Source organism: Mirounga leonina, unplaced genomic scaffold (genome assembly GCF_011800145.1).
Source record: "Mirounga leonina isolate KUSES-001 unplaced genomic scaffold, KU_Mleo_1.0 Mir_126, whole genome shotgun sequence".
Taxonomy (NCBI): Eukaryota; Metazoa; Chordata; class Mammalia; order Carnivora; family Phocidae; genus Mirounga; species Mirounga leonina.
Genome location: NW_023270314.1, coordinates 13135867 through 13152332, shown reverse-complemented (window position 1 = coordinate 13152332; position 16466 = coordinate 13135867). Strand labels below are relative to the sequence as shown.

Here is a 16466-nt window from a genome sequence, read left to right as displayed (position 1 = left end):
CACCCCACCCCCCACTCCAGCAACCCTCAGTTTGTTTCCTGAGATTAAGAATTCCTCATATCAGTGAGGTCATATGATACATGTCTTTCTCTGATTGACTTATTTCGCTCAGCATAACACCCTCTAGTTCCATCCACGTCGTTGCAAATGCCAGCCATAGATTTTTATAAGAAACCCACTTTAACTATAAAGGCACCTATATATTAAAAGCAAGTGGACAGAGAAAACTATACCATGCTAATGCTAATCAAAAGAAAGCAAAAGTAGTTATATTAATTTCATACAGCAGATTTCAAAGCAAGGAAAGTTATCAGGGACAAAAGAGGGAATTACATAATAATGAAGGGGTCAATTATCCAAGAAGACATCAATCCTTAATGTGTATGGGCCTAACAAACGAGAGGCAAACCATGTGAGGCGAAACCTGATAGAACTGAAAGGAGAGATATGTGAATCCTCTATCACAGTTGAAGACTTCAACAACTGTCTATCAGAAATGGACAGATCCAGTGGGCAAAAAATCAGTAAGGACTTAGTTCAACTCAACAGCACCATCAATCAACTGGATATAATGAACATTTATAGACTACTTCATCCAACAACAACAAAATCCGCATTCTTCCCGAGTTCACATGGAACACCTACCGAGATAGATGACATTCCGGGCCATAAAACACACCTTAACAAATCTAAAAGAATATAAATCATGTAATACTTGCTCTCAGACCACAGAATTAAACTAGAAATCAATAACAGAAAGATAACTGGAAAATCCTAAAACATGGAGTTAAACATATTTCTAAATAACACATTTTTCTAAAAAAAACAGAAACAAAGTAAAAAGGTCAATAGTAAGCTAAAAAAATATTTACAAAATGTATAGCAAGGGTTAATATCTTTAATAGGTAAAGAACAGTTACAAATTAATAAGGAGAAAAGACCAATACCTCAAAGGCAAAATGGGCAAAGGAAAAAGACGCTTGACAAAAGAAGGTATCAAATGGCTTATGTGCATGTGCAAATGCTTAACTCCGTAGGTATGAAGGGAATTTAAATAAAAATAACTTGACAAATATAAAAATAAATGACAACTAATGCTGGAAAAGATGTGGCGAAGCTTTTCAGGTACCCTCCTGATTGCTGGTAGGAGTGTGTGTGGCCCAACTTTGCCAGGGTTCCCCTTGGCAATATGTACCAAAACTTAAAAATTGCACACACTCAGTGACTCAGAAATTCCAGTTAAAAGGAATTTATCTGAAGGAAATCAAAAGTACATGCAAGAATGGATATACAGATATGTATATACAAATAGGTATATATATACAGATATATATAATATGTATATATAGCATATATATACTGTGTATATACTATTGTATATACACAATAGTATATACACAATACACATATTGTGTATATACTATTGTATATACACAATAGTAAAAGAAAGGACATTACGCATCTGAAGGAGGTTCACTATATTGTGATCAGCTGTCAAATAAAATATAATGCAGTAATTTAAAATAAGAATTGTATCCATTTAATCTTATTTATTATCAGATTGTATATCATATTGTTTCCCCTCACTATAAAACAAGGGCAGGGACTCTTTCTTTAACTGCTGTACCCGGAGTAACTAGGAGAATAAGTGGCACCCTTCCAAATGTTTTCTGATTGGCTTAGTATAAAGTATGTTTCAAATAACATAACAGCATGTGAAGCACTCACAATTTCAAAAGAAAATAAAATCAAGATTAAAAAATTTAAGGAGGACCTGATGTAAAAACAGAAAAAAAAAAAATGAGAAGGAAACACAACAAAATGCTTATACAGATTATCTGTGGATGATGAGATTGAAGGTGATTTAGTTTTTTCCTTGTACATTTTACAGTTTCCAAATTCACCATAAAGATTATATATTAATTCCATAATTAGACAAATTTCAATGAATAGTAAAAATGTAAAAAGAAGAGTAATGGTGTGTTTTGTCAAAATCACAACTTGTTCTTCCTGATCTTCTGGAATTGACTGCTCAACATGAGATCTGTGGACCAACAGAACCTGGAAACTTATTTGAAATAAGACTTTCTGCCTCACCTGACTTCTATGTCAGAATCTGCATTTTATCAAGATACTCAGCTAATCGACACATGGATGTTTGAGAAGCCCTGTGCTAGGGCATTCTCACCTGACTGTATCATTATTGCACTGGGTTGGCTAGTTACTATCAAGATATAACATTTGGCCTTCTGTGCAAAGAGGTTAATAAGATTTCAAATGTCTTTCTGGCACTGAAATAGCTTTCACACATTTTTAATAACTAGAATGTGAATGATTCAGAAATACCTGTGTGAAACTTGCCTTCAGATTGGCCTCTGTCCTAGCGCTTGCTGCCAGCTAGTTCACCCCCCGCTTCAGCAGCCACTCTAGGCACTCCCTGCCCTTTCCCTCACCTCACTGCCTCTGTCCACCCACCCCTGCACTAACTACCTGACTGACCCTTTGCTCACCTGCTCAGGCTTGCTCATCTTCATGTTCCTGTTGGAAATAGTAAAATATGCTGTCACTTCTGAGATTGCCCTAACAAAGATTTTTAAGTTTAGTGATCCCGCTTGGGGTCCAGTAGACAACAGTTACTTCTGTAGAGATTTCTTTCTTTCATTCCTTGAACATTTACCAGGTAATTGACTGAGATGGGATGGCAGGAGTGGGGGATCATGTGGAAATCCCATGCAGTGACCTGATGAGATGATATGTGCCTTTGAGAAGACATGGGAATGAAGAAGCAAAGATGGCCTTGGAAAGGCCAGGAAGGATTTGGGGAGGAGGTGACAACCTTCTGTGACCCCATGACCCCATCCAAATAAAGTTACTCCCATAACAGTTACATCCTCCAGAAGTGCACATAAGAAGTGCACTCTTTATTATATATATATTTTAAGATCTTGTTTATTTATTTGATAGAGACACAGTGAGAGAGGGAACACAAGCAGGGGGAGAGGGAAAGGGAGAAGCAGGCTTCCCGCTGAGCACGGAGCCCGATGAGGGGCTCAATCCCAGGACCCTGGGATCATGACCTGAGCCCAAGGCAGACGCTTAATGACTGAGCCAGCCAGGCGCCCCAGAAGTGCACTCTTTAATTGTCCTGTTTCCCGGGAGACTGATAGTTCAGTGACAGCACAAAAGTGGGTGCTTCAGCCATATTTGTGGAATGAAGGGATACAATCTGAGTCTTAGAGCGAGAGTTGGACTTGGCTTTGACGATGGGTGGACGTTCTCCGGGGCAGAGGAAGTACGAGGCAAGGGAGGGGTGGGGGTAGAGAACAACACAGCTTGCTGTAAATACTTGTTAGCTTACCTTTCCCGAACTGTGGATCAGTGGATCAGGGAGACATTTCCATTTTGCAAACTTTTTCGTTGGAAGTCATGGAGATTAAAACCTTCTGGCTAGTAAGCTGTGACCGACTGAAAGGTGAACTGCCAGCCCCAAGCACATCTCAGAACGTGGCTCTCTCTTCCCGAGAAAGGGCGGTGAGTGTGCTGAAGCTTGCCCAGGACTCCCCCCAGGGCTTTATTTATGGCTGTCCCCTTCAAAGCAGAGAGCAAATGTGCTTCGGATGAGCAAGCAGCATGGCGTAGAGTCTGGGTACCTAGAACTTTCAGAAAAGAAAGCAGAGCTGGAGGGCTGCCAAGACAGTAAGCTGTCTGCTGCACGACCAGGAAAAGAAAAGCTAGGCTTCTGTCTCCAGTGCCTCCTCACCAATTTCTCCATATCCTTTGGCATTTGAACAGGCTGCTCTAGCTTTGGGGGAGAGGGACGTGCACAGTGACATTTGTATTAATACCTTCCTGATGACTGCCTTCTGTTTACCAAAGCACAATATGAAAGTGGAATTATTCCAGAAAATTTAAAGCATACGGGCGCTAAGGGCAAAGAACTCCCCAGGTTTGGAAGGGATGTCTTATGGCTGCTGGAAAGGGGCCTATCACCTGGCCCTCAGTCTCATCACCTATTTATTTGCCCTATTGTTGGGGCACCGGGCAGGTCTGATTGGACCGTCCAAACAAGAGGCTCTCCCTGTTAGCTAGTCCTGGGCCGTCAGGAACCACAAGCAGCAGGTGAGTAGGACAAAGGGAAGACTGCAGGGTCCTGAGGCTGGTTTCAGAAACCCAGCTCCCTCCGGGGCTGTGCCACCCACTTCGGGCTCTTGGGGCCTTGCCAGGCACGAACTCCAAGTCACCTGAGAGAAATCACACCTTCAGGTCCAGCGGGGGTCATTGCCTCGGCACACCCCAGCAGGAGGATGTGAAAAGAACATTTGAGATGTAGGAATCTGTGTGCCGAGCCTGGGGACCTTACATAACTGTTTGTTTCAGTCCCAAACCCACTTCATTCAAACTTCTAGTGAAAGCAGTTCCACACGTGTGTCAAGGTAAACGTGCCAGCAAAGTCTGATGGGACACGGGATGTAGAGAAACCAAGGTAGGGAGCAAGAACTTTCTCACTTATTCTTCACCCGGAGCATTAACTACATTTTCTTGCTTCTCTTCAGTGCACCTGAGTGGTCTGACTGTTCAAATATTTGAGGGGCATGGCTCCAGAAACTCAGTCCTTGACCGCAGGGAGCTGAATATAAAAGCTCCCTTTGACAGAAAATGTCTTCTGTGCTCCTGGACATTTTTACACATGGGCAGTCTGCTCAGAAAGACCCAAGCCATCTTGGAAGGTGCCTGGCATCCATATTGTGCTCCTTTGATGCATGTGGAAAAAAGAGAGCTACCATGGGCCTTCGCTGCAGTGGACCCAGGACCCCAGCCCCGGGGAGACTTGTCTTCACCCCTTCATCAGAGGCCTGGAATGGCGCTGCCTCCGAAGAAGGTGCAGACAGCATGGTTTGGCAAATTCACTTCCTTCTACATCTGGGACTCACATCACGAGCTTTTTGTGGGATCTCGGGTGCAATATCTTTCTTGGTTTGGTCTAAATATAATCTGCAGTAGGCAGAAGAGGAATGCTTAGAAAGTACCCAACTTGCTGATGTCAAGGGGAAAGAGATCTAATTTCTATACCAAATAATTCAGCTTTTATCCCACTCATATTTGTTTACTCAGCCACCAGTGTTCTAATTCTCATCTGCATACCACCTAAAATAATGAATCTCTGGGTCTGCAGTAGCTTCCCCTTTGGTAATCCTGCCAACATTTTCCTGGAAGAATCCTATTTCACTAGCCTCCAATGGAGGATGGTAAGGCTGTGAACAGAGCTCAATACAAAAGAAATGTCTGCATTCTAGGGAAGATTTTTTTGACAGGGGCTGCTTTTCCTAATTTGCACAAAAGCCCCCAGTGGGATAATAGAGTCTCTGGGAGAAGGAGAACTCTGGCCCGTGCGCTATAGATACTATTCCTTGTCTCTGAGCATGGGGTTTTAGCGAGAGAAATGGATTTCTCTCACCAAATCCCAGCCCCTTTTAATTGTTAAAATATTGTAACAAATGTATTAAACGGTTTTGAAAAAAGGAAGAATTCATAATGCCACAGTTATTCTTGCACATTCTGTTGCTCCTATCCATGAGTAGCTTACACGTTATGTCAGAATTCACAATTTTTCTGCTACCTTTTTTGGCTGACCGTTATACCATAAACACCTCACGTTTTCTATGGGTTTCTGATTTTTGTAATTATAATATCAATGCTACATGATTTCCACTGAAGAGAGGACTAAAAATGAATTTAACTACCCCTCTATTGTTGGATTTTAGCATTGCTTGTGGTGTTTTACCTTCATAGATAACACCCCCATAAGCCTCGGTGGATCTATAGCTTATTCTTCTTTTGTATTTGAATAAATGCCCAAGAGTGGGGTAAAGCTTTAATAGTTTCATGGCCTTTGTTACGTGTCACCATATTGATTTCTTAAAGGATAGTAAAGGTTTGCATCCTGTGGTTGAATAATGCACAAGCCAAGGCAGGGATGGCATTCAAAATTTATCAACTCATTGGAGAATTGGTGGTGACTGATCTAAACTGAGGCCAGCTGGTCAGCCTGCCTGGGCACACTGCCTGAATATTGGCCCTACTTGGATGGCAAACTTAGTTACCTCCAGGGCATCCTTCTCATCTATTCTCTTTTCTGTCTGCCTGTGTTTCATTCTCTATTTCTTTTCCTCTAGTTCTCTTCTGCTTTTTTGAACAAGGTAGTAATCATAACAGCAACAGCTGATACTTCATCGAGTATTTACTCTATTTTCACATGTAGTAGCCCAATTAACTCTTGGAAAAACCCTATCAGGTAGATTAGTCCCATTTTATAGACATGAATACTAAGGCTTGGAAGGTTAAGTTACTTGCCCAGGCACACAGAGATGAAACAGGACAGAGCTGAGATTCAAACCCTGTCTGGCTGGCTGGCTCCATAGTTCTTAACCAAGAGGCTGCCCAACCTGTGGGGTGTTGGGATGGCTGGGTGGTAGAGCAGAAGGATGAGAGAAGTTGAAATCCTGGAGGGACTCAAAAGGGGTTGTTTCAGTTTCCTTTTTGCTCTTTTGTTTCCTGTGTTTAAATTAAACTATTTGATTAGCTTCTCCCGGTGTCATATTTATTTGCAGCTGTTAAACATTAGAAGGCTTCAGAGGGGGGATTTATTTAAAGCATAGTTATTAAAATGTCTATTTTGATTTAAGGATTTCTTCTGCTTTGTATTATTTACTTGTCTCATATCTCTTTAATCTATAGTCATTTCTAATAAAGAACGTTCAGAATCTACCAGCCAAAGCACTTTAAGTGATTCTTGCCAGCTCTCATTTAAGCATTTTATCTCTCAGCCGAATTATCACTCAACCATATCCCTGTCTTTTTTATCATTTATGAACTTGGCAATGTGTCCATTCAGGTGAATTACAAAGTCATTTATATATTTTGAGACTATGTCTTCCTTACAGTATCCCATATTCTCTTGACTGGAAGAGATTCCTGATTATTTTTCCCTATAATGTGCAATTGTTTTCACATTACATTTCCACAAGTTGGGCTCTAGATATTGACCTTTGAAGTGGGGATGGATGATGGATGTTTTGAAGGAGCTGAGGAAAAGCTGTTTCTGGTTGCAAACTTCACAGATCCTTGGAAGAAAATTAGAAACTGGAATATGAGGTTTGTATCTCCTGGATATTCTTCTCAAGAGCCTGACTGAGCATGGAGAGACAAATATAGATGTTTCGTAGGGGCAGGACTTGCTGGCAAATGAGAAATAAGTAGAGTACACAAATTCCCTATCTTAGTTTGATTTCCCCCACAGCAGTGACTGAAGCAAGGAAGTGAGTGAAGGCAGTTTATTTGGGAGGTGATCCTAGGAGGCAGGAGTGAGAGAGCAGGGAAAGCAAGGGGAAAAGGACAAGTTAACATGGGGGTGTGTGTTCAAGGTCACCGATGTAGGCAGACCTCTGAGAAGTATCTAGAATGCCTTCTAGAATCTTCTACCTGAAAGAGAGCTGGAGTATTTATATGACTGCAGTCCCCTGTAGGTTAAGGGTTGCCCTGCACTCTCTGTGAGCCTGCCTACAGGCCAGGAGGATTCTGTTGGTAGTGGGAAAGTAGCACCAGATTAGAGTGAGCTCCTGGGAACTGTCCACCACAGCCACAGCTGAAATCAGAGGTGAGTCAAAGGCAAGTAACACAGTCACCAGAGGTTTCTGCCACACAGCCACAAAGTGAGATTTAAGTGTCTAATTTCAAAGTATACCTTGAACTTTAGCACTTCTACCCACCTTCACCATTATACTCTGGTCCAGGCCAACTTTGTCTCTTACCTGAGCCTTTACAAAGCCTCCCAGCTGGCCTTCCTACTTCCTTGTTTGTCTTCTTACATTCTTTTTGCCTCAAGTGCCCCTGAAAGTACATCATATCACTCTTCTGTGCAAAGTTTTCCAATGACTTCCTATTACCCTAAGAATCTAATACAAAATTCTCATCTGGTCCATGGCTCCTTCTCCAGCTTCATTCCCAATAACTGTTCCACTTGGTCATTGTGCTTCAGCCACACAAGCCTTCTTATTCTTGACAATGATTCTGCCTCCTTCCTTTCCTTCAGCCTGACATGATCTTCCCTCCAATTTTCACTTGGCCCGCAGTCTCAGTTCTATCCTCTCAGTGTGGACTCCCCTGACAACTCTTCCTAAATAAAATCCCATACTCTAACTAGATATTTCTTTTTCTTCATAACACTTTTTAAAAAAGATTTTATTTATTTATTTGACAGAGAGAGATACAGCGAGAGAGGGAACACAAGCAAGGGGAGTGGGAGAGGGTGAAGCAGGCTTCCCGCCAAGCAGGGAGCCAGACGTGGGGAGCAGGGAGCCCGACGTGGGGCCGATCCCAGGACCCCGGGATCATGACCTGAGCTGAAGGCAGATGCTTAATGACTGAGCCACCCAAGCGCCCCCTGCATAGCACTTTTTACCACCTGATACAAGCTTGTGTATTTACAAGAATAAAATTCCATGAAAATCCACCACTCTATCTCCAGCATCAAGAATACTCCTTAGTATATTATAGGCTCTCAATAAATATTTGTTCAATGAGTGACTCCTGAAGCATGATGTCTCCTCCAAGTTCTCCCCCAAAATGCTCCCATTAATGTGATCACACCAGTGACCCAATAAGGCATTAGTTCTGTGCATAATTAATCATTTATATCAGTGCAATGAAAATGTAATGAGAACCCTTATGAGAACTGATAGCCTGAGGTGAGAAGGAAGTAGGTGATACTTCCTGCAGGGGAATGTGGGCAGGCATGGAGGCATGGGCACAGGGCCAAGCTTCAACCACTTACCAACCAATGGTCTGTTTGAAACCCACCCTACTGGGTGGGTTGTGTGAGAGTCAGGGCTGGTACTGGCAAATTCTATGCTTCTTGCCTCTTTTCTCTTTCCTCTCTCCCACCCCCTCAGGAAATGACAGGGAAGGAGAAGCTAGACCATCTGGGGCTGTGGGAAGGTCTGGCAAAGAGAAAGTACTTGACAGTGACAGTACTTGGGAGGCCTGACTTCATCTCCTCGTATCCAGGGACTGACTGAAACAACACAGGCAAGGGCCATTTATGGAAGTGAGCATAACATTGCAAGAATGTGCTTTTGGGAATTTTGACAAAAATTTGCATTTTGAAGGAGATACGGGATTTTTGTTAGGAGGCAAAGTCTCTCTCTGCTCCCCCCACCCCACTTCTTTGCTCACCTGCCCACCAGATGCCCTTCTGCCAACACCATGGAAAATTGGCATTTCCCCAAATAGTGCCCAAACTTCCACATTTTTCTCTTCAAAACTTACCTGTTTCCCTTAAAGCTCTGTTGTTTTGATGTGAAAAGGATAGCATCTTATTCTCCTACTCAAGTAACAATGCAGCTGGAGTGTTCTTGAAGTAACACCTCCAACTTCATTTTCTAGGTCAAAAAGGTAATTCTAAATATGGACATCCAGGCTAGTGGGAGGAAAGGATGGGCCACTGGGGAAGATAATTTGGCACTTCCAAGACTTTACGGTGTTGGCCATTGTCTTCTTTGAAGACAGGTTCTGAGACCTGACTCCCAAGGTCCAAATCTTACTTTTGCCATTTAGTTAGTTGTGGGACCTTGGAGGTTTGCTAATCTCCTTGTGCCTCAGTTCCATCTTCTGAAAAATGGGGCTAATAGCTGGACCTTCTTCATAGAGTTAGTGTGAGTGTTAAATGATAATTACTGGACCTTTCTCATAGGGTTGGGGTAAGCATCATATGAGTTAATGTGTGTGCTTAGAAAAATGCTAGTACACATTAAGCTTCAGAAAGGAAGGCAATGATGATTCCATGGAACCCACAAAGGGAACACACAAAGGACCAACAGTTCTTATCCTTGGCTTTGCCTCTGTGGAAGTCACTTTCTTGGTTTTCTTGTCTAGACACTGCCTCCAAACTGTTTTTGGCATGGAATTCAAAATTTCCAAAACATCCTGTGACTTTCTGTTGACCAGAGGATGAACTCCCATGATGGGGTGCTCAAGGCCCTCTCTGTCTTCAGCTCTGCATTACAGAAAAAAAATTCAAACTGGCTAAACACACAGGGAATGTGTTATCTCCTGTATTGGAAAAGTCAAGGAGCAGATTGTTTTAGACATGACAAGATCCAGGTGTATAAATGTGTTGGCTTTCTCTATGGCAGGCACTCACTCTCCTCAGAGAGACCGTTGGAAATTCCAGGTTTTCATTATTCTTTATGGCTACCAGTCTCATGGAAAGAGAATATCTCTTCCTTAAAATTCCAGCAAAATTCCTGAGATTTAGCCTTGGGACATTGGATAACTTGAGTCATGTACCCAGCTTTGAAGCAATTGCTATCCAGGGAGATGGAAGGTAGTGATTGGTCAAGTGATGACCACTTGCCCTGTCCTGACACCAGGAGTAGGGTCAACTCCACTCATGAGAGACCTACAGGAGATGGGTTTCCCCAAAGAAGATATTTACCACTATGAAGAGAATAGAGAATGGATAGGTTTCCCCAAAGGAAATATTTACCACTGTGAAAAGAATAGAGAATGGATATTGAGTAGGCAAAAGTAACAGATGTCCACCATAACCTCCTCTTCCTGTGTTTCCTATCATTCTTTGAACACATGCTGCAATTTTCCATTTCCTGCCCTTGTACGTGATGTTTTCTTTGCTCAAAATGTCTGTCTCACACCTCTACCTATCAAAAGTTCAAAGTACATTTTAAATTGTACTTCCTTTATGTGGCCTAGTCCTTGAAATTCATAATTTATTATCTTTATTATAGCTTTTATCATCATCCAGCTTGTATTATATTACATTGTGTCCACGTCTTTCTTTTGTTGCTGGATTGTAAGCTTTTTAGGGGTGAAAATCATGCCTCATACCAGATTGCACACATGCATATTATTTGGAGATCAATGAGCATCCTTCACCATGTAAAAAGCTTGGTGTCAACTATAAAGTACCATAATAAAGATTGGTTGTTGTCATCATCATTGTTTTTTAGTATTACCTCTTCTACATTGCAATTTGCTAATAAATATTTGGTTGATTTACTAGAATACCTAATTGCAATCAGAAGTGATTTTTTAGCAGTCTCAAAATTCTCCATATTCACTCTAAGTCTTTCTAAACCCAAGATTAACATTATTCAGGTGCAGAAATGTGCCTTCTTTTAAGATGCTTCAGGCATCTGGGCCAAGCAAACAGAGTTATGATTTTATTACATGTCTGCATTTAGATTAAATTCTTTGGCATTGCTTTGGTTTTATTCCTTAGCAGACTTTTACATTTAAATACTCTGTCTTGTATCTCGTGTACCTTAATCAAATGCAAAGCTTTGAGTTTTTAAAGAGCCTTCCTAGGGCCAGCAAGCATATCTTTACTTGCCCCTGGATGGTCTAACAGCCTATAATAAGCGTGCCTGGCACTACCAGGCACTGGTCCAGTGGTACCAAGGCCTGCAAGCTTGATCCAACCCAGGTGGCTTTGGCTTCCCTAGAGTCTGCAGCCCATTCACCAACTTAGCAAGTGAGTGTTGGCTGTCAGTAGACACAGGAAGGCTGATCCCTGGCAAAACCTGAAGTGGGATACCACTCCTCCCTTGGATTCCCTTCCTCCCCATTTTGTACGCTCCCCTCCTCTCCTAGGAGATGCCTACAGTCTGCCACCCTGTTGCTGCTCAGGACCACATTTTGGGGGTGTTAAATTTAGATCTCCATTTTCTCACTATGCGTTCTCCTCATCCATTAGTAACAGATAACTTTCTTTGGGGTCAGTAATCTTTTTAAAATTATTTCTAGTTATTGGTCACAACCAATGAGTCATGGTTGCTTGTGACTTGATAATGTCAGTTCTTCCAGATCACAAATTGAATTCACACTTTGAGTCGGACTGGCTAGAAACCACCCTCAATTCAAAGAAAAGACAAAGATGAGATGGATCTCAGACAACAAATCAGCTATGGAAAAGGCTTGGAAATGGGCTGGAGTTGGACAGGACAGGATGAGGTATGCCTTTAGCAACTCTTTACATTAAATGAGCTTCCCTGATAAGAATGAGCAAAAAATAGTAAAAGACCGGAGCAGAATGTATCCACCAATACTAATACCAGAACCTCACTGAAAACATGGGTTACTCAGTCCTCCTGATAACCTAATGGTACTGCCCCCATTTATATTTAAAGAGTGAGAACCTGGAGTCCACTGACAAAATCGTGGGGGAAAATACTTTGGGCCAGCTTGACTTTCCAGCATCTTTTTTGCTAGTCTTAATAGCTGCCACTGAAACCATGTGTCTGTTGGGTGCTTTGCATCTGTGAATCCATTTAATCTGCATATTACCTCTCCAAGAAGGTTGACAGTAATGATCCCATTTTGCAGATGAGGAGACCGAGACTCAGCTTGGTTTACATTTCCCAACATTTCCCACTTAGCATATTGCAGAATTACTATTCAAATCAAGATCTAACTGATTTCAAATTGATTTCTTTTCTATTAGCCACTACACTCCAATCCTGTCACAATAGACAGTTTAAGCAGTTTCTAACCTCTCATACACAGGTCTGTCCATAACTGACTTAGTCATCTATAATGTACAGTCACTGTTTTTTGAGCATTTTTGAGCATCTCCAATGTACAATCACTGTTGGTTGTTGAGAACACCAAGATATGTAGCAAGTGCCCTGGGGCCAGTAAGGATGGAGCAGTGAGCTGTTCCTGGAGGTTGGTGCATTTGAAACGAGTGTTGAAGGATGAGTAGGAGTTTGGCAGACACAGAACAGGGGGAAGGATACTTTAGGAAGAATTACATTATTTCCCTTTTAGACTCTGAGAACATGCCCAGTGTAAGAAGAGGGAGCATAAGGTATGCCAAATGGCCCTAACCTTGTCGTCCCCCTATTTGATGCTCCTGGAAGTGGATGGTGAGCTCTAGGAAGTGGGGGAGGGAGGATTAGTATGTCTGGTACATGACACAGCAAGGAACAGTATGGGAAGCCTGGAATTTGCAGGGGGAGAATAAGAAACAGTAATGGAGATTTGGCTTTTGTAACTAGAGTTTGGGGAGTTTGAGGGAGTAAATTATAAGGAAGGTAATTTAGGTCAAAATGATACGGAGGAGGAGTCAACAGAAGCAAAGGCCCTTAGGCAGAGGCTTAAGGGAGATTGTCCTGGTTAATTTGTCTTAATGAGAAAAAATTATTGGTTTGTACAAAGTGATATTAGTCAATGGTACGTACAGTAACAAAACCAAAAAATTCCAAATATTTAACCATAAGAAAACTGTTAGGTAAAGTTTGGTGTATTAATTTAATGGAATCTTATACAACCATTTAGAACAACTGTGTAAGAACACGCAATCTGCTTACATTTAAACAGCACAATCCAAAATTATATCTCACTCTATGTATCCTAGGAACTATAAGATGATATGCAGAAATGAAAGTTGGTGGTGTTGGTTGGTATCATTATTTTTACTTCCCACAATTTAAAAGGGAAAGATGATTTTAAAGTGATTTTTCTGAGGTTCTGTCCTTACAGAGAGTTATAATAACCATCATTTACTAAATATAGTCTATGTTCTAGACACTGTTCTCTTTCATGGATTGTCTGGTTTAATCCTCATAGCAGCCCTATCAAGTGACTCAGGTTATTTGGTGAAGGTCACAGAAATCTCTTGCCTGAGACCTCACAGTTAGACCCAGGCCATGAACCCAGGCAGCTGAACTTCAGGATTCATGGTTTTTTTTACCACCATGCTATGTTGCTTTACCTTAACAACAAGTCATTTTAGCAGAAATGGTCTCACTAGGCTCAGGGTGGCCTAATGTCATTCTGAATTCCTATTTAGGGCAAATGATGTTGTGGAAGTCACCCAGTGAGAAAGTACCTGCATTTGGGGTCAGCGGGCATAGCACAAGCATGCATATATATATAAAAAAAAGCTGGATCCTCTGTTCAGTTTAATGATGGAACAGCCTGGCTAATTTGGGAAATTTCTTCGAATCCCTGCCTCCAAGCAATTATTTAATCTCTCCGCATACTGCTGTATCTCCTTTTATATACAAACCCCATGTATCTAGTAACTTTGCAGAATGGATTTTTCTCCGTTTGCTGAGGTAAAGCAATCAATTACTGAGGATAGATTTAGAACCCAACAGAGCACTTGCTTTAAAGAGTCCCTGGACAAGCTCTCGTTCACATCACTCCCCAAAACTGTCTAAGCTGGTGCCAAGCCAAGTTCTGGCTGTGTGCTACAACAACATAACTTAGTAGGTGTTTTAAGATGTGATCATTTGTGACAAACACAGAATCTTACAGTTTGTAACCCCTTACAAGAATGTAACAATACCTTCATAGATGTTATTTTAATTGGTCTCTTGAATTGTGTCCCCTGAAAATTCTTATATTGAATTCCTAACCCCCAGGATCTCAGAAGGTGACCACATTTGAAAAGCGGTCATTGCAAATGTAATTAGTGAAGATGAAATCATGCTGGAGTAGGGTGCACCTGTCATGCAATATGCCTGGTGTCCTTATAAAAAGGAGAAATTTGGAGACACTCCTGTGCTCATGGAGAACACTTTGTAAAGATGAAGGCAGAGAGCAGGGTGGTGCAGCAGAAGCCAAGGAACACGAAAGACTGCCAGCAAACCCGCAGAAGCTAGGAGGGAGGCTTGGGACAGACTGCTCCTGCCCAGTCCTTGGAAGGAAGGAACAAACCCTGCCCACAGCTTCATCTCGGACTTTTAGCCTCCAGAACAATGAGACGGTAAGTTTCTGTGGTTTAAGCCATTCAGGTTGTGGTACTCTGTTATGGCGGTCCTAGGAAAATAATATTGTCTCCAAAAGTAGTCTCTTAAGACAGGTAAATTATTATTTCCTCCTTCTCATATAAATAATAGTCAACACTTAGTAAGTTCAAAGAAGGATCAAGTCTGTACTTTATATGTACGAACTCTGTACAAACAAGTCGCCCCATGAGGTAAGGGATTTGATTACCCTCTTCATCTTGTGGACAGACACCGAGGCACAGAAACCAGGGTCCCCCTCCCCCTCCACTAAGAAGCACGGGGGCTAGGATTTCAAACTGAGTGTTTTTTCACGATGCCATGTTGCCTCCATGAAAGGGAGACAAAGACGTGGGAGAGCTCTGTGGAGAAGTGGAAATGAAATGAAAAAGACACAAGTATTGAAAAGGAAGTGGAATTTGGGGGCAGACTGAGACATGGAGATGGAGGCAGATGACTGGGAAAGGAAATTTGGGGGGCACATTTCCCAAAATATCTTTCATAGAAACTGTCGCCCTGATGTCCTGCATGAAGAAATGGTGTCAGAGTTACTCTATGTCCCACTCAGAGATTCATGGCACCCACTAGCATTTTAAATACTCTGGCAAGTTTTGCAGAAAATAACTCTATTTAACTTTGTTTAACCCAGCGCTTTTTAAACTTCCTTAAGCATGGAATCTTTTTACTACTGTATTTCTCTAATGTCACAGAACAAGTTCTGTGGGCCAGAGAGCGAAGCTGGGGCAAGGAGACCCAAAGATGAGGATACATAGAAGTTAGAGTCCTGACATTAGGTGAGTTCTTCCTCCAGCCCCATCATCTCTTTTTCTTTTTCATGGCAAGATTCTTAAATATCTACTGATTTTTTAAATTAAATATCAGACATACAAGTAGCACATGGAGAATAATATAAAAAAACACTCATGTTAACATCACCCAGCTTAAGAAATATAACATTATGGGGGCACCTGAATGGCTCAGTCGGTAGAGCGTGTGACTCTTGATCTCAGGATCGTGAGTTCGAGCCTCACGTTGGGTGTAGAGGTACTTAAAAATAAAATCTAAAAAAAAGAAATATAACGTTATAGATACAGTTGAAACTTCTTTGTATCTTTCCCAATGACATTCTCTTTATAACCTCACCTGCTCCCCAGAGGTAATTAACTACCAGTACTATCTTGAATTTCTTACGTATCATTCCTATGCCTATCTTTAGGCTTTTACTATGTATGTATGTATTCCTAAACAATATGGTGTGGTTCAACATGTCTTTAAATTTTATATGACTGTTATCATATTGTACATGTCTGCTTGCTTTTTTGTTCAACATTATGTTTGTGAGCTTTTCCCATATTTCCTCTAGTTCATTTGTTTTTACTGTAGTATTGTATTCTATTGGATGAATAAGCCAATATATAGTTATACATATTCTTATTTATAGACATTTAGGATGTTTCCCATTTGCCATTACATATAATTCTACAATGAATATTTTCATCCATAAATTGGGAAAAACATGAGAAAATTCCTAGGATATATATTGTTGGGTCACAGTGAATGTGCATACTCAGTTTTACTAGATATTGCCAAATTGCTCTCCACAGAGTTATGCTGAGTTCAGTTCCTACCCACTGTGTATGAGAGTTCCAGGCTCCACAT

General features: G+C 41.4%; 1 non-coding gene across 1 annotated transcript; it reads left to right on the top strand.

Annotated features, from left to right (window-relative positions):
* Positions 1 to 15773: 15773 nt before the first annotated feature.
* Positions 15774 to 15846, top strand: TRNAK-CUU. Its single transcript has one exon. It is a non-coding gene; the product is annotated as a tRNA-Lys (tRNA).
* The last annotated feature ends 620 nt before the right edge of the window (positions 15847 to 16466 follow it).